The 22588-nt window shown below is 34.7% G+C and overlaps 1 protein-coding gene across 1 annotated transcript in view; it reads right to left on the bottom strand.

Annotated features, from left to right (window-relative positions):
• The window catches only part of LOC141459559 (neurotrimin-like), a 223193-nt gene that overhangs the window by 82980 nt on the left and 117625 nt on the right, over positions 1 to 22588 (bottom strand). The window lies entirely within an intron of this gene.

Consider the following 22588-nt stretch of genomic DNA (forward strand, 5'->3'; position numbering starts at 1 on the left):
TTTAGATTTAAAAGTGATTTTGAATGCATACCTTATGTCGTTTCATGAATATATTTGTATGTCAATTACTGGTCCCACCCCATGTCAAACACTGGTTCCACCGAAAATTCGGTATGTCAATTACTGGGTCATTGACATACTTCCAAAAAAAATCATTTTTGGTTGACATAAAGATCGAATTTACTGCTTTTAAAATATTAATAAAATAGAATACATCCTACTGGAGCGGTACAACTTTACAACCTACACCTGGAGCCAAAACAACGGAAGTTATTCTATCTTAAACTCGATTTTTTTCTTAAGCAGTCAATTACTGGTCCCTCCACCCTAGTTGGTGATTTATTTTGCAGCATTGTTAATTTATAATTAGCAGCAAATAATGAATAAATTAGATAGAATCGACAAATTATTTAAAAGACAATTCATCCTGAATCTTTTTCTTGTATACCGTTCAGACTGCCGGCAATTTTTGTTATTTATTTAAGAAATTTGTTCAATTAAAAACAGAGTCAACTAAAATAAATAATAAAATCAATGTACTTATATTTTTAGAGATTGTAGAATTGAAAAAAAAGAATACAAAGTATAAGATGGCATGCTTTTAATCAAAATTCAGGATACGCTACTAGCAGAAAGGATTTATATTTTTTTAAAAAAAAGTAAGAAATTAAGAATAAAGGATGAAAAAACCAATTCATAGTCGACCTAAAAAAAAAAAATTATAAATATAACGAGCAAAGAGTCAAAAGCTTTTATATCAAAGAGAGCACATTTTCATCAGCCCTTAAGGCATTACTTAATCAACTCATAGATTTTAATAAAAAAAAATTAATAGAAAATTACAAAAATTGAAATTTGACCCCAATTAGTAAAACTACCAGATATGGAGGAAAAATCTGATTTGAGCAACATGGGTAATACGTAGAGTCAATGATACGAGGTCTGTCTAAAAAGTATCCAACCTTTATTTTTCCCTCGCAAAATAAAGACGATAGCGCGGCGCCACTGTACTCAGTAAAGGAAGACACCTTCATGCGCAAGTGTGAATTTTGTCACCGCCTTCCAGTGCGTCAGTCGCTGCCTGTGGATCGCTGAGTGAGGTGCGACACAACGTGTTCGTCGGATTACTGATTCTCTCAAGATGATTGAACGTGTTGAGCAAAGGCACTGCATCAAATTTTGTCAAAAGCTTGGTGATTCACAAAGCGAAACAATTCGTAAGATACAGCAGGTGTTTGGAGACGAAGCGATGGGTGTAACACAAATTAAGGAGTGGTTCAACCGCTTCAAAAATGGCCGCACATCAGCGGAGAGTGACCAAGTTGTTGTCAAAAGGAAGTTGCACTAACTCCAACCTCTTGGGCAATCTCCCGCACAGTCAAGCGACGATCTGCCATCACCAAATTTCGCAAAGTCTCAACAACGGATGCACTCCGAGCAGTCTTGGGGCCTGCCAGAACGTTGGTCACTCTCCGCTGATGTGTGGCCATTTTTGAAACGGTTGAACCACTCCTTAATTTGTGTTACACCCATCGCTTCGTCTCCAAACACCTGCTGAATCTTACGAATTGTTTCGCTTTGAGAATCACCTATGCTTTTGACAAAATTTGATGTTTCGGTCATCTTGAGAGAATCGGTAATACGACGAACACGCTGTGTAGCACCTCACTCAGCTATCCACAGGCAGCGACTGACGCGCTGGAAGGCGGTGACAATATTCACACATGCGCATGAAGGTGTCTTCCTTTACTGAGTACAGTGGCGCCGCGCTATCGTCTTTATTTTGCGAGGGAAAAATAAAGGTCGGATACTTTTTAGACAGACCTCGTATCTTTTTATCAACTTGGATTCTTTTAATCAAATTGTAACTGATCTATACGTAAATATAGAGCATTTATTTATTTATTATTTTTTATTACTGTTCGCTTCCAAGCAGCAGGTAGAGACAAATCTATGGGCAGCTAGCTGGATCCGAACCACTGGTAAGTAACCACGCTTTCTTTAAAAAAGAAACCAAGCAAGGAGCCGATAGTTGGGGTTTACCACTATCTGAAGCTAACACATCTTCACCTAACAATGCTTCCGGGTGTTCAGAGGTTGGCTACACCAGAATGGAAGTTCAGAAAGTAGCGATTACCCTGGCTGACACAACAAAGTCCTTCTTTCAATACCTACTGAGAGAACGTATCCCTTACTTTACCATGTCGGTCAGGTAGGTAACTCAAAAAGAGTCTAAGAATGAAGGTCATGCTGAAGTCTGCCTTTTCCTTATCTTGGGAATGAAGGAGAAAAAAAAAAAACAGTTTGAGTATAGTGAGACCATTACTGTTTCTGTAGGTGTAAGAGAGGTTAAAAATTTGATACGGTTATACTATTCTCCCTTTTACAAGCGTTTGTCAAAATAATATGGTGTTTTTTTTATGGAAATTTGTTGCGTGCAAAGTTGAAAGAGTAGCAAACTCCATAATATATATATATATTGAGGAATACTGCTGATCCAACAGACATTGGAGTCTTGGCTTGTCAGAAATATATATATGTATATATCTTAGTAAGTTTGTTATTGCCAGTATCATATAAAGCTGGATAAATCTAAAGCCAGCTAGAGCTGAGATTTGCGAGGTATTGGTGATCATTTCTGAAGTTCCACAGCCTGGCGTATCGAGCTGTCTCCTTACCTAGCTAAATAAATGAATGTGTGGGTCAGTGGAGCGACTTCTGCCACATCAATACCACTTCCTTCCACTTCAACTGACCACTTTTTTTCCCCCTGCCTCCTTGTTCTAATAGCAAGAATGGCGATTGTGTCAAGTTTCCAAATTTACACGAGTAGGAAACCAAATTTTTGAGGCAACCCTGTTTACAATAAATTTAGTGTAAAACACTTGCACGTCTCTTTTTATTACCGTACACACAGTAAAGTAAAATTGGCGCCCCGAACCAAAAAATAATTTTGCTCTAATGTTAAATCCTTTCATCATTATTATAATAATTTGTTAAAATAAAAGTAACATTATTTAACAGTTACATGCGGTATTGGACAGTCTGGGCTGAATACGAGGAGTGGCTATTAAATAACGAGACTATTGCTATAAAACAGTTTATTTTAAATTTATACATATTTAGTTATTATCACCTTCAATATACACCCCTCCCCTATCCCTACAAAGCTCCATGCGAATTTACCATTGTTCGAAACAGTGCTGGAAGTCTTTTTCTGTGAGCTCCTGCATGACGCGTGCCGCTTTTTCTTTCACAGCTTCAACGGACTGAAATCGTGTCCCTTTTAATACAGATTTGACATTGGGGGAACAGATAAAAGTCACATGGGGGCCAGGTCAGGCGAATAAGGCGGATGGCCTAAAACTGGGATGTTTGTACTTGGCTAGAAACGTCTTGATAGACAATGCAGTGTGAGCCGGTGTGTTGTCTTGATGGAGAACCCCGTGACTTGTTCTTCCACCAATCGGGTCGTTTTTTTCCTTACTCTTTCACAGAGTTGAGCAAGCAGCACCTCACGGTAGTAATGTTGATTAATTATAATCGATATTTTCATCCGTTTTGGACGTGGAAGGGCGATCAGGGCGGTCATCATCTCCGACGTCTTCTCGGCCATCTTGGAAACGCTTGAACCATTCAAAAACTTGCGCACGTGATTAACATTCATCGCCATAAACTTCTTTTAGTAAAAGATAAGTTTCAGTAGCGGTTTTACCAAGTTTCATGTGAAATTTCACAATTCGTTGCTCTACTACGTGTGTAGTATCATGTTTTGGCAAAGCGAAACTAACACCTCTTATACAAATGACGGTTCCAGTCAGACAGATTTCTCTACAAACACGTGAGACGCTGCAATCGAAAGAGAAGGCTTTACGCTGCACAGCTGTCGGTCGTTAGGATTTGGCGCATGAATAGTTCTTCTGTAGCAGCATCAGTCTCGTTATTTAATAGCCACACCTCGTAGTGGAAACTTCCCTAGCGACACCGGGCTAGAAAAGAATTATCAGAACTTCATGCATTGTAAAACGATTTTTTGTTCTCTTAATTCCTGGTCTAGCATTGTATTAACTTTTCAATATCTAGTATTATTTTTGAGGATTACATTTATGCATTAAACAAATACGATAAATGAACAAGTAAATAATATGGGTGTGATTGTGTGGTTAATCACATGAAGTGACGATACGAAGGATTTTTGACTAGAGGATTTGGATCCTGATTAGGTTTGAACGCTTTGCTGTTCCGTACAGTTCGTTGGCCGTAAATCCAGATGGGAGCAAGTAAGGCTAAGAGTACAGTCGTTTCTTCTTTGCAAGAGTCAGTTTTGACCGTTTGTCAAAGCAGTCTTTTGAGCATTCGGTATCTCTGGTTGAGTTAAAGTCGTTTGTGTCTAGGATCTGGATTCCACGTGAGTCGCTTGTCAAGGTATATTTCAAGATAAAGAACGGTATCCGCTGCAAGTATCTGATTCAGGACCAGAGCCAAGCCAAGGAGTTTATTTGAGAGCAGACCTTTTACGGCAGACTTTCTTAATCAAGGCTTGGTCGCTCTAAGAGTTATATTGGGCCTACAAGCCTAGGCACTGCAGGCTTAAAAGACACATAACATACTATGTACCTGCTGAGACTGGTCGATGTTAACCATTGCAGATTTTTGCTTGATTGAGAAAGATAAATACAAAAAAAAACCGCTTGCTCTGCTCTTGGGATGGTGCGTTGAACAACTCATGCGGTTTTTATATTGTTGCTTGGCAGCTCTATGCCACTGATTAACTTGGGTTAATCGAGCGAATTAACCCAAATGGATCCGCTTGGTTTGCAGTAACTTTGGGTTATTTGGTTCGCTCCTCTCTTTTTTAATCCTATTCTATCATGTGTTTGTGTTTAATATTAAAGAAAAATAATGACCAAAGAAGTTTAAAATAATGCATAATAAATTAATTAGATCATTTCTAATATAACATTTTTTTATTTGTCAATTCATTTTACAATTCCTCATAGGTTTAGATTCTATTTTTTAACTCATTTGTCTGACGCCCAGATTTCAAATCTTGTATAGGATATTTTTTCCCAATAAGACGAGTCATGGGGAGCGTTTTATGGTTTTATGTGATGATTTGTTTTGTGCAACTGGGCAGAGTAATAACCAACGACTAATGAATAGAATTATCGCCTGATTTCAATTTCTTGGTTATGAGTTCTTGTTCAGGGTCTGTATAAAGGGAACAACTATAGTAATTAATCATCCAATTGTTATTTTGTCCAGTAGCAGGTAAAAAAGTCATCATATCACCGAACTGTACGATTCAGGTAACGCTCCACGAACAGCAGGTTCTTCTTCTTCATATGGTGCTACAGTCCTATAGCCCGGACCTCATTCAAGAGAAAGTGCCACTCATCCCTATTATTGGCTTTTAGGCGTCATCTTCTAACACCCACCATTCGCAGATCCCTTTCTGTGCCATCCAACCATCTTATCCTGGGACGACCTCTACATCTAGCGCCCCCCTCCCACGGGTGACCATATAAAACTTTTCTCGGAACTCGATGATGGGGCATCCGTTCAACATGGCCGAGCCACCACAGCCTGCCTTTTTTGATACAAGAAACTATGTCGTGTTCTCCGTATAGTTTCTTGAGTTCTCCATTCTTTTGGAGCCTCCATTCACCCCGTCAATGTACGTAGATTCTTGTACACCGGGCCGTAGATTCTTGGGAACACTTTTCGCTCCCATATCCTCCAGCATATTCTCGCATTCTTGTGTCCATTGCCCAAGTCTCGTTACCATACATCACTACCGTCCTTATTATTGTTTTATAAATAATATAATTTTTAAACCGCAAAACTTTTTTTGTAACCTGTTTCCTGCAGAGTTACTCCTTCCTTTTATTTCAGCGATTATGTATGTCACAATTTGCTGTTATTTACGGAGTCAAAGTATTTGAATTTGTCGCATGTGGGGGATGGTATAATTAAGAAACTAAACATGCTCTTCTCGTTGACTTTGAGCGAACAGCACCTTATTTGATACAAATTCTAAAGTTTTCATAATCAATGTTATTGAGATACGCCGAAAGTCTTTGCTAAATTAGCAAAAGAAAGCACAGCAAAAGTTGATTCTCTTCCAATAGTACAAACGTTTTTAGAAATTTGGCAGGTTATTTTTTTGTTTTTTGGTTTTCCGTAACTTTGCATAATAATGGTGCAAAATTATTGCAGATTTAGCAAAAAAATTAATAAATAAATAAATAAAGTGGTAGTAGAGTAAAAAGGAGGCTTCTGGCTCAGTAAACATGGCGGACTAGGATGAAGTAGGGTAGGCGGGTGAAGTACGGGTGAAGAATCTACTTCAGAAGTAGATCTTTTGCACTGCTCACACAAATTTGAACCAGAATCGCCAGTACGTTACATTCAATATTAATGTTTTTTGTACTAATTATATTTCGGATTTAAATTAAACTTGATTCCCCACTGAATCTGCACTGAACACATTTTTCTAGTGAGCTTTCCAACTCAGATATTGATTGCAACTACATTGTAACACCCACAGCAGACACCAAGTTATTTGTAATTGGCAGCATATCGCAGCAGCTCGAGCCCCTAATACCGAATTCTATTACATGCACCTAGAAACAATCTATATCCGGTACATAACAACACTTGGAATCTAGAAAGCACAACTAGAGAGTGTGCGTGCGTGCTAGGAGCGTACGCTTGAGACGGTTTAGAAGTTTTCTGTGCTCAGTTGGCCTAGTAAATTAGTAATTTATACTTTTATTACTTCCACTTGTTCTTTGTAAGAGAAAGTATTGTGCCAAGTTTTTGAACTAACTTTTATCAAAAATACACACTACGTGGTCACCTGAATAGGAAAAAAAAGAGAAGCTAATGTGGACTCGACTTTCTCTATTTTTTCTTTTTTAATGATTTAAGGCGCGTCAACTACTGAGATTGTTGGCGCCAGGAGTTTTTTTTTTTTCTATTTCTAGTGCTCTGCCGGTCTCCGGACATTGTTCTCTTGTTACACACAACAATGTCCATCACAGGACAGCTTAAGAAGCTACTAGGAAGAGAAAATCTAAGGGCCAGCAGCTGGATTTTTGTTAAAATTTTCAACTGCATTATTTCAAAGTAAAATGCAAAATAAAAACTATAAAAACGGAAGTAATTAATAGAGAAGCAATAAAACACATTACTAATAAAATACAATAGGTAGGTGCCTGTCTAAAATCGATACAAATTTTTTGTTTACGAACGAATTTTTTAGACATTAAAGTAAAAATTTCATTGTTATAAGAATCGTTTTGAGGCTCTGTACCAAGCAGATTTATAGGAAATTTAATGCTCTTTCGTTTAGAATAAGCAGATTTGTTGTAGGATAAAGGATAGAAAAGTTACGGCCGTTTTTATGGTGGCAAACGCGAATATCGACGGAAAAGTTAAAAAATGCAAAATATCTTGGACACTATTGAGAATTGGGCCAAAGTGAATTAGAATATTTTTTGTTGCATTTGAGCTACTGAATCATCTCCCGAAGTTTCGATCTCTCCTCTGTGTACACTCTGTATAGAAGAATTTTCTAGTAATAATGTTCCAAATAGAAATTATAGATCTACATATATGTGCCGTTTATTTTGAAAGTGGGGCAAGTCCATTTTTTTTGTTATTTCGAGATATTTAAGGTTTTGCGTTTCAATAAATTTAAAAATATTGGTAAATATTAATAGACATATTTTTTGTATTTTGTGGTGTTAGATAATGTAAGTTTATACTCCAATAGTGTTTATAGTGCTGGCTAAGGAAAATAAAGATTTATTATAACTAAATGGACTTGCCTCACTTTCAAAATTAATGAATTATTGTAATCGTTGATTTAAATGGATAATATTTCAGTCGTATCAGTCTTTTTTTAACAATAAAAACAAAATACTAATCAATAGTTCAACTATTCTTCTTCTTTTTTTGAATCATTTTGGTCCGAATTGCCTTCGTATTCAGATTCTGATTCCAAGATTCTTCTTTTATTACCGATTGTCGTGGGTCTTATTTCTACAAACATAATAAAAATACTTGCAAAAGAGGATTTTATTGAAATGGCGTTATTACCCAGAAAAGCATTTTTTATTTTATATTCGTTACCTACCAAATTCACTTTCAGATGCATCAAAGTTATAATTACCGGTGTAATCGGTTTCAGCCATTTTTTTCTTTTTATAAAATAAACCACAATCCGTTATTAATTTTCAAATAATGAAACTTTTTTCGTACATCGAGCACAAAACAACACAACTTACTTGACAGTCGATAATATAAGTCGAATGTTATACACTTTACAGTTTTTTTCAGAGCCAATAGTATTAAAATTTCCGGATGTTGGTGTTATTATCGAAAGACAAAATTAAGATGTACTTATTATTATTAAATAATAATAAATTTTATGAAATATTGTACCATCACCGATTACCAATATCAAAGATAGATAGATAAGACATGATGTTAAACCTTCACATTTGCTTCGCCGGAGTTAAATAATTTCAACCTAAGATGGACTTGCACCATTTTCAAATTAAACATATTTGCAATATTGTTAAGTGCTAAAACTTCCATCTCCCAAATATTAGGATTCTGAATTGTTTTGACTCTAAATTGTTTACAGATAAAAAGATCATACTAATTTTTATCTATAATTACCATTATCTTCATTTTTCCAAAAATGGACTTTCCCCACTTTCAAAATAAACGGCTCACATGCAAGTAGTACAAATTTAAATAAAATCGCTGAAACCGTATTCGAGAAAATTTAAAAACCAAAAAAACTGGAAAAAAAAAATGGTACTTGTGGCCCACCGATTTTGATCAAAACCTTATGGTGGTGGCACCTAAACAAATTGTCAAATTTGAATTTTCAATAATTATTTTTTTTAGTTAGGTTGGTACAGACAGACATATACGACCTTAAAAATTTAACAGATGAACTAAAATATTATTATTTGAATTTTATTTATTTATTTAAAAGGTTACAGGTAAATTATATACCTTTCTTCTTTTTTCTTTTTTTTTTTGGCGCATCAACAGCTGAGGTCATTAGCGCCCGGAGCTTTCTCCAGTGCACTGCCGGCCTCCGGACAGTGTTCTCTCGTTACAGACAACACTGTCCATCACCGGACAGTGAGCTGTAAGAAGCTCCTAGGAAGAGAAAATCTAAGGGTCAGCTGCTGGATTCGAACCCGTGACCTCCGCGTGGGAGTCCAGTATGCTAACCTCATAGCTAATCCCTTCCCTAAAATACCTTTAGCTGGTAGTTGTAATAACAATGCACATAAAGTAACATAAAATGATAAAGTAGGAAATTATTTTTTATGAAATAAACGGTGGAAAACTAAAACATAAACTCATTGACATAATAAGTGAAAATAACCAGTGCACTTAATTAGTTACACATAATTTACTCATCAACAGTTATCACTAGGGAACGGATTTTTATGTATTTAAAAATGCCAAATATTTAATTAAAATATGCATTTATTTTCGTCAATTATGTGGAAAATATGTGATTTTCTTAAAATATTTTCTGGAATATTTAAGTAAAATGGACATTTTTTTTTATGAAAATGGATTTTTTTGGGGGGGGGGGCAAGTTATAATTATTTATACAAGAAAAGAACATTTTTACAATTTATAATAATTTATTAGGAACAAAATAATTTGTTTTTACAAGTGTAAGGGGCGCTGGCCGCTTTAATTACATTCTTCTTTATTTAATCATTTGAGTAATTTTGCTGTGCATTAATAATTTTTTAGTATTTATTAGATGTCACAGACCCAGATTCATTATAACATTTTGTTATAATAATGATAAAATGAACATTACATCTTCATAAATAAATAGGCACTATATTTTAACTCTATCTGGCTAATACGAAAGGAGATATAGACGTTTGAATTTCGAACGAATTTGAAACTACATCGAAAACATCTAAAATTTTACCTTCCATATCTCATTACCTATTATCACTGGAATACTGCAGTTTGTACAATACCGTAAAGAATACATTAAAATCGGAACAATACTAAAAGAGGTTTAATCATTGTAAGGGGCGCTTGCCAACCCGCACGGTGAGGAAACAGGAACTGGTCACTCCAACCACAATTCAATATAATTACAGATTTCGGCCATAGTATTTAATTACAATAATTTATAATAATTTATTTACAATAACAAATAAAAAGGACAAACAAATTATCAACAAAGACCCCAAAGTAAATCGGATCCTATGGTTCATCCCTTACATAAACCTACCCAGTTGAATATCTTATACAATTCTCTATCTAACCTCGCTTCTAATACACTCTAATACGTATCCCCACACATCAATAAGTTAAGTAATTCAGTCATTCACCTACAAGTAACCTATTCAATCTTTGCAACCACTGAGTCGACCATACTGGGGCTAAACAAATACCGCTATTAAATTACTACTGGGCTACACTCACCAGCCACAAGCCAGCCGACGAACCTCTTCCACAGCAAGACCACTGGCTCCTCCGCAAGGCGGCTGGCTCCTCCGCTGGACAACTGGCTCCTCCGCTGGACAACTGGCTCCTCCGCTGGACAACTGGCCCCTCCGCAAAAAGTGTGAGAGCCTGGCCAGCCAGTAGCCCAGTTTTTATATATGATACGGCGTCGACTCAGCGGTTCCTATACCTTTCGTAATTTAATTATTGCTTTTCCTCCTTGTCCTAATTCTTATAACCCCGATTACAAAACAATTCAGAGAGTAAAATACCTAAATTAAATAAAATTTATTTTCTTGTTTTAAAAACTAAGTATCCCAATGACTTTCTACAAAATGTTATGAAAAGCTGGACCCTTACACAAGTTATAATGATTTATACAACAAAGAACATTTTTACTATTTATAAAAAGATGTGTTAAATTTTCAATTTTGAAAACTTCACTCTTCGAAATTGTTTGCAACCACATGAAATTTCAAATGTTGGAACGTAAAGTGACGACAATCTGGGCGTAAGATGGACTTGTAACGACTAAAAGATCGTTCAACATCTACAGATGTTATAGGTGCCTTGCTGAAAGAAGTTATCTCGTTGGTTGTAAATGGTACACGATGTTCTGAGGTGACTTCTGTTCCACTGATAATATCAGAAATCTGGCAGATGGTCTCCCAACCTTTGTTCTTGCTCAGTACTTCTACCAGTTTTGATCTGATCAGATCTCCCTTACTCCCAGGTATTCCTTCCACCTTTTCGATGACTTTTTTAACGTTGGACACGTTTTCTGTCAGTCGAACATTTTGGGACTCAAGTTGGGTAATGGCTTGTGCAAGAAATACGCAATTGTCAGAAATGAATGCAAGGTCGTTCCTTAAATTTAGGTTTCTCGAATAAAGACTTGGCTGTGTTTATTGCTACTGCTTCGTCTTCGAGATGTGAAAGGACATTCTTGATTTTATTGTAGTTTTCATAGTAATACTGAGCTGCTTCCAGCCAAGTACCCCATCTTGTCAATATTGGTTCTGGTGGAAGGCACAAGTCTGGATAGAGATCTTTTAGCATTTTAATGCGACTTGGTGCTTTTAAGAACACTTTTTTAACCGAGGAGATTAAGGAATCTACGTCACTGAACAAAGATCGGACAGTTTCTGCTACTCGATGCAAGGCATGAGCAATACACGTCACATGAATTATCTTAGGATAAAATACCTGAATAGATTGCCCAGCCTTGACCATGTTGGGGGCAGCATCAGAGAGAAACAAAAGAACTTTTTCGTTCAAAACTCCACTGGGCCTTAGGATATGTATTGAGGCATCGAAGAATCGTGAAATGGTGGAATGATTGCATTTTTCGAGAACCTCATAGTTCAAAAGGAATGGCTTTGAATCCACATCAGCATCACTGTCAAGTTTTCCAATAACTGCATTGGCAATATACCTGCCCTCAACGTCAGTGGTTTCATCAATAGACACCCAAATCGGTCCATCTTTGATATGTTCTCTAATTTTGGTTAGTGTATCTTTATAGATATCTTCCAGGTAGTTTTTCCGCAGAGTGCTCTCGTCAGGCATTTTTTTCCCAATATAGGTCTCTAAGAATCCTTTGAAATGAGGATTTTTAAGTTTGTGGAAAGGGATATCTGCTCTAACCAAAGCCCGACACAGATCTGTACTCAGAGTAGACTTACTTGATGATGGAGATGTAAGGAAGGCTTGATAGGACGTCCTCTCTTTCTTTCTGTTTTTATTCTCTATGTGCGATCCGGTGGCAATATGTTGGGTGACTTGGGAACGTTGAGAGCAAGAAACGCGCTTGTCACAAGCTGTGCAGTACAAAATGTCTCCATCACTTCGAAAAAGTTCTGCTGGAAACTCGCGAAGATATTTAGCAACCAGTTGTTTGTTTGAGGCCGATGTTCGTGGCATTTCACCCAAAAAAAGAATACACTAAGTGATCGAACGAAATGAATTGGACACTTCAACGAACGAGCTGAAAGAACAGACGTCAGACAACTTCAAAGAACTAACAAGTGCCCGTCACTGTTTAGCAGCATTCTGTGTAAATTACAATAACCATTGTACCCACTGTGATTCACAGCCCTACAGTCTGTGGTTCACAGTTCCTGTCAACCATCTCCCAATTATGAAAATATGCCCAAAATGAAAAATATGAAAAAATATGTACATATTTTGATTAAATATGTAGAAATATGCGATAACATCCAAATATGTGGAAATATGTGAAATAAAAGTAGACTCAAACGGCTTAAAAAGTGTCAGTATGAATACTTCTAGTTGAAAAACGTCTGTAAATTGCCTAGAAAAAAATATGTAAATACATACGAATCCGTTCCCTAGTTATCACACTTATCACTCTAAGAGCAAAGAACTTATAAGCTTCAGAGCTTGGTACATAAAATTGTAAATTTCGTTAATTTGATTCTCATAATTTATGTTTAACAACTTGACAAACTTATCATTTATAGAATCATTTGAAGATTGATACGAATTAAGAAAATGACTTCTAATGGGTAAAATTGAGGTAAATTCAAAAAGGAAATGAACAACTGAAACAGGAGAAAAAGAGTTACATATGAGGCAAAGATTGTTTTCATCAAATTCATAATAGGGGTCATTAATATAGAACCTTGCCTTGGACAAATTGCACAGCCTTAATTGCACTACTACTCTCATTTTTTTAATATTGACTTTACAATCCAGATATGGCTCTGGCAATCCGAGGGTAGCTGAAAGAACTGTATAAACAGTTTGTATCTAGAGTTGAGTATAAAATCAATATCCTCACTGACATATTTATTTTTATATTTGTTAATAAGGTTGTGAAATTCTTTTCTCAGTACAGCAGCACTTTGACAGTGAAAGAGATCCAACGAACCCACAGAGAGAAAGATATTTTTCAAATTGGAGACCCAGTTGTTATCCTTTCTAAAAAATGTTCTAAGTTAAAGAGAGCGTTATAAGAGATTCTGAGCAAACGAAAGTTTGCTTCGGAAGTACATATACTTTAGTATTAATTCCAATTAATTTTAATTGGAACGATGAACTAAAATGTACCCACAGGTAACTAAATTTGTTTGTAAAAGTACGCATTTTTCCACTTTTATTTAACATAAACTAGACGTTAGAATTGTTTAATTACTTCATTGAAATGGCAATTTAGATTAAAACATGCGTATTTTGCAATGATGTGGCTCGTGTTATAATTTGTAAAGTTTACAAAAAAACAACTACTTAAATTGGTAAGATTATTGGTGCTCACGCTACTATGGTAATTTAGATGGCGCGCCCAAATCACAAACTAATGTTCGCTGACGGAGAAGAGAGACTGTGCCTCACGCAATAATCTAATTAGTGGCGGGTTATCTGTCACCTGAATAGTAAACCACGTACCTTGGAGCTGGACTCAGTCAACAATTAGCCGGGCGTTTCTAATCACATCTCTCATCGTCTATAAAAGCAAGTGCATATTGCAATACTGATACTTATTTTGGGATGACTGAGTTCTAATTTAAAAACATTTTATAGATGAAAATGGCCAGTCTGTGACATCTAACAAATTCTGAACAATATTAATGAAAATTTAATGCAGAAATTACTTTAATGTTATCAATGTTAGAAAATTTGCAAAAGTACACTTTATGTGTAGTAAATATTTATTTAACAAGTGTGGAAAGTAGTTTTTTTCCTCACGCGAGGCAGGGTTTGCACGCACGAGAGAGCGAAGCGAGGCGAGTGCAAGTGCAAATTGCCGAGTGTGAGGAAAATACTTTACACTCGAGTTAAATATTATATTTTTTCTGCAACCATTAGATTTATTAACTAAAAAAATTAAAAATTTCATTTTTACAGTCTAAAAAAAGTAATTTATTTATTATAAACATTTATTGTTATATTACAATTAATTACATTACTTACGTATTTACATTACTTATTACATTTTCTGCTGTTTCTTTTATTGATGGAGGAGTGTTTTCTAAACAGGAATCACTAGAATCCATTTTAAATTTCTATAAGGTAACACTATAACCTTTTTAACTGTTATAATTAAAAATATCTAATTATTTATTAAAGTATTATTTTTATTTCTATATTCCTTTCAATTTTTATTTTATTTTTTAATATTCGTTTTTTAATTATTTAGTTACATTAAATAAGCTTATTAAAGTTTTACAGAAAATATTTATGTTAATAACAAAACTTCTTATATCAAGGAAGCACAATAAAGTTTTCCCACTCACTAGTGCGGAAAGTGACACTAATGGGAATTTTCCCCCACTAGTGTGGGAAGTTGGGCATTACACAGCTAATTTTAATTGAGTAATGAGAACTTCCCTACATGGTTGCAGAAAAATATCTTTTGTTAGGATTCGCGAAAAAATGGTACAAAGGTACAGTTGAAGTACTTAAAAAGCCCCAATAAGTAGTAAGAGAAATCAAATTAGACAAATTTGGAAAAAATTTAAACAAAACACATAAACTTTTTCAAACGTTTCTAACGATCTTAAGGGTGAATGAAATGTTGGATATTTAGGATTGAACTAGGGAGGAGTCGGTCATAATAAAAGACAGCAACTCCAGTCTATAGGCCAACGTTTCAACAAGTTTATTGTCTTTCTCAGGGCCTGGATATTACAAATAAATGACACAATAATTAGACTATTGAAACACAGGAATACAAATATATCTTATTAAAAAACTATTAAAACTGATATCAATTACAATTCGCTTGACGTACGTGGTTTTGTGAGTTGTTTGAGTTGCAGAAGAAAACTGAGAACCATAGAATGGAGCTAAACGGTTAATCTGAGCCAAAAATGGTAGAGGAAAAATTTGTTGCCCGTCACCTCTAGTATCAGAATATGCGACTTTAATTTAGATTCCTGCCCGCATACGCGGCTGACGCTCGACCAAAAGTGAGGGTACGCAGTTGACCCCCATTTTCATATACACAGTTTTAAAGAGTATAAAAAGTTATGAAATAAACCGGAAACCGCAATTCGATATCTTTAAAATTAAAGGTGCTAGGCCAATCCAAAATCTGGTATTTATTAATCATATCTCAATTTTTTAACTTGTTATCAAAGAGAAAGAAGAGCACGCGATAGGTCATTTTTATGTATTTTTTCATCCCCTTTCTAATAAAAATATTGCCAATGCAGTAAAACTAGTATTTTTCTTAATATCTGGAAATAAGTCGTTTTCCGAGTAATTTTTCTAAGTAAAATCAAATGTTAAGAGCTTTCCACATATTTAAGATCACTTAAATTGGAGGTTTCCAATTTTTTTGGTAATTAAACGCAACTCTTCCAAAATTACCAAATAATTATTAAACCTTCTTGTTTGTAACAGATGTAAAATTAATTTTTAGCCATTTTGTGTATGCTTGAGAACATCTAAAGCTCTTAACATTTGATTTTTCTTAGAAAAATCACTCGAAAAATGACCTATTTCCCGATATTAAGATAAATACTAGCTTTACTGCCTTGGCAATATTTTCTGAAGGAAGGGGATGAAAAAAATACATAAAAATGACCTATCACGTGCTCTTCTTTCTCTTTGATAACAAGTTAAAAAATTGAAATATGATTAATAAATGCCAGATTTTGAAATGGTCTAGCACCTTTAATTTTGAAGATATCGAATTGCGGTTTCCAACTTTTTATACTCTGTTAAAAGGAACCTTAAAATGGGGGTCAACTGCGAACCCTCACTTTTGGTCGCGCGTCAGCCGCGTATGCGGGCAGGAATCTAAAATCAAGTCACATATTCTGAAACTAGAGGCGACGGACAACAAATTTTTCCTCTACCATTTTTTTGCTCAGATTAACCATTGAAGCATGAAATGCATTTGAGCCGTCTTAAAATGAACACCCTGTATAGCCAAGTATAACCACGTAAATTTTAACGATTGTAATTTATATAATTTCTTACAGTTTTGTAATGAGATGTTATGTACGTATTTTTATACCTGTGTTTCAATATTCTAATTGATGTGTAATTTGTAATATCCGGGTCCTGAGAAAGACAATAAACTTGTTGAAACGTTGCCGTAAAGACGGAGTTGTTGTTTTTTTAATTTGACCGAATCCTCGCTAGTTTAATCCTAAGTATTAATATTTTATGAACACTAAAAGTTAATACGAATTTATATTTGAAATGGTGGGTACTAGCTGATTTGTATACATTTTTTCGTTTTATGAACCCTTAAACTTTTGAAACTGTATGTTTTTGTTAAGATAAGAAAAATGTACCTGATTTTCTTTTCCAAGTACAGTGTCAGTTGAGGGAATATAGTGGGCAATTGACGTTTTAAACACCACACTGAGCATAGTTTACACGTTATTGAATGGTAATGAGATATAATAAGGAATGCTATTAAGCAGTGCAAAATGTCTGGGCTAAAATTACTAGCCAACTATCGCCTGTCGAAACTCCAATGTTCTGTATTACATTGTAAACCCCTCCATAGTGCTTAATTCAAACGTTTCATTGCATACCATCCGATTTCTATTGTAATAATACTGATAAATTAGTTTGGCTTATATCTATTATATTGGATGCTCACAAACAGAATCTATTACAACATCATTACTACCTAGCGTGGTGCCCTGCTTTACACTATAAAACTTATTAAGCCCATTGGTAAACTTTTCAGTGTAGCCTCTATAACACGAAGGTTGTCCTGGGCTACCACAACTTATTCATTGCATAGACTAAAACAGTAGTTTCCAAACTTTCTATATCGTCGCGGCCCCCCGTTTCTCATTCATAATAAATAGTTACGCCCCTCTGTAGTTATAAATCAATTTTATAAATACTGCTTTTTATAACAAAAATAATTTAATTGAATAGTAATTCCTTCATTTTGTAAAGTTCTTAACTGAAAAAAATAGTTTGAACTCATAAGATTTCTCTAATACTGCAATTCTCAAAGTTAAAACAACTAAATTATTTTCTTCAAGATTGGAAATTACAAAATATTTAACCCTTTCTCGCGTAATGTACGAGGGTCGTTTGAAAAGTCCGTGCAAAGTCAGAGAGATAGCACTACTGGCGCGTATCGAGGTTATGTTTAGTTAGTAGCATCTCTTGGAAGAACACACACCCAGTTTCAGCCAGATCGGTCTATTTCTTTGTGTTTGGCATTCGTTTGAATCGAGGAAGTCGAGTGATTTTCAAAAATGGACGAAAAAGAATTTCGTGTGTTGATTAAACACTACTTTATGAAAGGCAAAACGCCTCAGGAGACTAAAGAGAAGCTTGATAAACATTATGGTGACTCTGCACCTTCGATTAGAACAGTTTATAAGTGGTTTCAAAATTTTCGGAGTGGCCATATGGGCACAAGTGACGCTGAACGTTCTGGACGCCCTGTTGAGGTTACTACTCCAGAAATCATTGATAAAATCCATGATATGGTGATGGATGACAGAAGAGTGAAGGTGCGTGAGATTGCTAGTGCTGTGGGCATCTCGAATGAACGGGTCCATAATATTTTGCATCAACATTTGGACCATGACAAAGCTATCCGCAAGATGGGTGCCGCGATTGCTCACGCTTGACCAAAAACGAAATCGTGTGAAGTGTTGCAAGGACGGTTTGCAGCTGTTCCAGAAGAATCCGCAGGACTTTAAGAGTCGTTTCGTCACTGTGGATGAAACATGGATACATCACTACACTCCTGAGGCCAAAGAACAATCTAAACAATGGGGAATCTGCGGCAAAAAAGGCGAAGACCGTTCCTTCGGCCGGAAAGATTATGGCGACTGTCTTTTGGGATTCGCAAGGAATAATCCTCATCGACTATCTGGAAAAGGGTAAAACTATTACAGGTGCATATTATTCATCGTTATTGGACCGTTTGAAAACCGAGCTGCAAGAAAAACGCCCACGATTGGCCCACAAAAAAGTCCTTTTCCATCACGACAATGCACCAGCTCACACCTCAGCAGTTGAGGTCGCAAAATTAATGGAAATAGGGTTCCAACTCGTTTCACATCCCCCCTATTCTCCAGACTTGGCTCCCTCGGACTACTATTTGTTCCCCAATATGAAGAAATGGCTGGCGGGAAAAAGATTTTATTCAAACGAGGAGGTGATTGCCGAAACGAATGGCTATTTTTCAGACTTGGACAAATCCTATTATTCGGAAGGGATCAACAAACTAGAGCAGCGTTGGGCGAAGTGTATAAGCCTAAAAGGAGACTATGTTGAAAAATAAAAAAGGTTTACCCCAAAAAATTAAGTAGTTTTTATTTTTGCACGGACTTTTTAAACGACCCTCGTAGTTGAGCCGTTTATTTTGAAAGTGGCCTAATTCCATTTATCTTCAAATCGAGATATTTAAGGGTTTGCGTTTCAATGAATTTAAAAATATACGTACAGGATACTAATGAGTCGTACTGCTTAAGTCTATCTAAGGGTGTTAAATTTATAGTTCCTATTAAAATAGTGGCAGTTATTAAGTGAATAATATGCGTTTTCTTATCAAGAATGGAGTTAGGCCACTTTCAAAATTAACATCCAGATTCATTATAAAATTTGAAGGTGCCCAAGTCCATTCAACATAATTTAAGATGCTTCAAATTGAAAGAAAACATACTTAATTTATTTTACATATCTTTAAAACTATTTCTTCTTCACCATCTGAACTAAATGGTCTTGTTCTGTTCTTCCCCGTGGGTGAAATAATTTTTAAAATTTAATATTAAATTTTAAGTTTTATATTAATTAAACGTACTGGTTATTCAACTAACGCAATTGTCCAAAAACTGAGGTTAACTTGTTAAATACTAATTAATTAAAATTACTGCCTTCAGACATTATCAATAATATATTATTATCTTGATTTAAGTATAAATGGAGTTAGGCCACTTTCAAACTACACGGTTCGATTATTGAACTAACTCTAAAAACTTAAGTGTCAAGAATTTATCGTATTTGCTCAGAATATGAGCAACCTGAAATGCTTTACTGATAAATAACAGGAAGTTGTACATGTAACCATGGCAACCGGAAAAAATTGACAAATGGAGTTAGGCCACTTTCAAAATAAACGGCTCAATTGTAAAAACCTTACATTACAATGAGGTAACAGTAGAGGGGAAACTATTTCCTCTATTCTTCCCAAAATTGCCCCAAAACGAATCCTGGTAAAATGATCAAATAGAAGTAACAATAAAATGTGAACAAGAAATCTACTGAATATCCCAAAAAGTGCTGATTAGCGATCTATTCGAACTATTTTAAGCCTCTCATTTGATCATACTTAATAATATCCAAAACTTATGACAGTACATTATTCTGAATTAGTATTTTAGATTTAAGCACACCCTTAATGAAATTTTCTAATTAAGGATGTTTTAAATAAAATGTATAGAGCTGTAAGTATACAATAAATATATTTTTTCTGCAACCATGTTGGAATGTTCTCATTACTCAATTAAAATCAGCTGTGTAATGCCCAACTTTACCTCACTAGTGGGGAAAAATTCCCATTAGTGTCACTTTCCTCACTAGTGAGTGGAAAAACTTTATTGTGCTTCCTTGATATAAAAAGTTTTGTTATTAAATATTTTCTATAAAACTTTAATAAGCTTATTTAAATTTATTTTATCTAAATAATTAAAAAACGAATATTAAAAAAATAAAATAAAAATTGAAAGGAATATAGAAATAAAAATAATATTTTAATAAATAATTAGATATTTTTAATTATAACAGTTAAGAAGGTAATAGTGTTACCTTATAGAAATTTAAAATGGATTCTAGTGATTCCTGTTTAGTTTTTTTTTTAGTTAATTAACCCTAATGATAGAGGTGATAAATACGTTTAATTATTTGGGAATACCTTTCTGTTCATCAGGCAAATTTAGACAAGCGGCTATCTCCCTTCTAAATAAAAGTGTTGCGGGTAGGTCGGCTGTTATAAGCATCCTGAAGGCCAGTAAGTCGGATACGTGGGTAACCAAATGCCGACTGTACGATTCCATAGCTGAAAGTATTCTTTTGTATCAGACAGAAGTTTGGGGGTGCCCTTATTCAAATTTTATAGAAAGAGGTCAACTCGCATTCTTTCGGCGGTCCTAGCTTTACCACGAAACACTCCGGACGCGTATGTTAGAATGGAAACCGGCAGAACCCATATGCAACATAAAGTTTATGAGCGCATATTAAAGTGGTGGATGAAGCCATTAGCTATGGAAGAGCATCGAATTCCTAAATTGTGCTATCTGCGCTTCAGAGAACTTGTGGATGTCCCATCGATCCCTTACAACTGGGCTCTGGAACTTAGAAACTATCTAACAGTAACTGGGGCTCAAAATCTCTGGCATGACCAAAATTTAATATCACTAAAAAAAACCTATAAAGAAATTTCGTATGCATTTAAACTCAACTTAATAAGTAAAGATATAAATTTTGTTTTGAACTCCACTTTTAATCCCCATTACAGGCTACTGAGTAACTTTCACTATGATACAATATATAGCAGTCTGAATTGTTCGATTGATAAATTAAGAGTATTAGCTCAATTAAGAATGGCCTCAAATAAAGTAACTAGAGTTATTATTGGAGCTGAAAGATTTCAATTTAATGCCAGTGATGACTGCAAAATCTGCCACTCTTCCGACAAGGACACTTTAACTCACTTCTTAATTTGTTGTAGTGCCTTGGACCACCTGAGATCTAAATTCATAAATAAATATTTGCCTCTTTTAAAACATGAAAATTGTATTATAGAAGCTCTTTTGAGCGATATAAACCAAAATAAACTAAATGACATATACTTTTATGTTAGAAAAAGCCTAAATTGCAGACAAACCATTCTCAATAAATACACAGCTAACTTGGTAGTGGGAAAGGAACGAAAATTGGAAAAAGAAAAAAAAAAAAAAAAAAAATGAATAAATAAATGGATAAGACGAAACTATTGTAAAATGCCGTGATTTTATAGTTACTTACCAAAAATTAAGTCTAAAGTTTGTGTTCATTTGTTTATGTTTACCTGCTTATTGTAAAAGTGTCCATTTATCTTTTAGTTCATATAACTCTTTTTATTATTTTAAATAAAACTCCAAAGAAAATTGTTTATTTTGAAGTATTCTCTAATTGTCAGCGATGATTAAAGCTAATTTTTTTCATTATGAGAGTTTATAGCACATGTGCATGTATTAAGGTTTTTATTATTTCTTTTTCTCTGTTTGTATATCTTTATTTTTTTTTGTTGTCACAGCAGAGTTAATTCTAAGCACGTTATTACCTGGACTCCTTAGCTATGAAATGTATTTTCTATAAGCTAATAAAAAAAAAAAAAAATTAACTCTAATGGTTGCAGAAAAAATATAATATTTAACTCGAGTGTAAAGTATTTTCCTCACACTCGGCAATTTGCACTTGCACTCGCCTCGCTTCGCTCGCTCTTGCGTGCAAACCCTGCCTCGCGTGAGGAAAAGTACTACTTTCCACACTTGTTAAATAAATAACTATAGTTCATAGTAAATTACTGGAGCCATTTTTAAATAAATCTTTAAAAGTGAAATTTAGTACTTCACGTTTTTTTTTATAAATTCGGAAATTTAACAACTAATACAATACCTCTTAATAATATTATAGCCTAAAGACTGTACATTTTCCAGGAGCAGAACTTTAGAGAAAAACCTTACCCTCTTAATCCAATTTTCTTTCGGAAAATATTCCAAATAAAATGTATAGACCTTATTACTAAAATATCCGCTAGATAGCCTAGGCTGTTTATAGTTGGCTATATTTTATAATAATTTTGAACTATTTGAGTCTCTAACTGAACATTTGACTGTAATATTCAATGAAAGTGTTTACCATCAATAATAAAACTGGTTTTGGGACGGATATTGACACCTGCGTGGCTAGTTCAGTTGCATATAATAAAATTTTCTATCCTCTACAGATCTTGTAATGAAATTTACTTTGCGCTTAATAAATAATTCTTGTCTGGGTTTAAGTATTATTTTGTATATAGTTTTATTTAAATTTTAGTTCCATTTACGGTTGTTTTGATCTCATTTTTCTTTTCGTT

Source organism: Rhodnius prolixus, unplaced genomic scaffold (genome assembly GCF_049639745.1).
Source record: "Rhodnius prolixus isolate KJV_2025 unplaced genomic scaffold, Rpr scaffold_11, whole genome shotgun sequence".
NCBI classification, from domain to species: Eukaryota; Metazoa; Arthropoda; class Insecta; order Hemiptera; family Reduviidae; genus Rhodnius; species Rhodnius prolixus.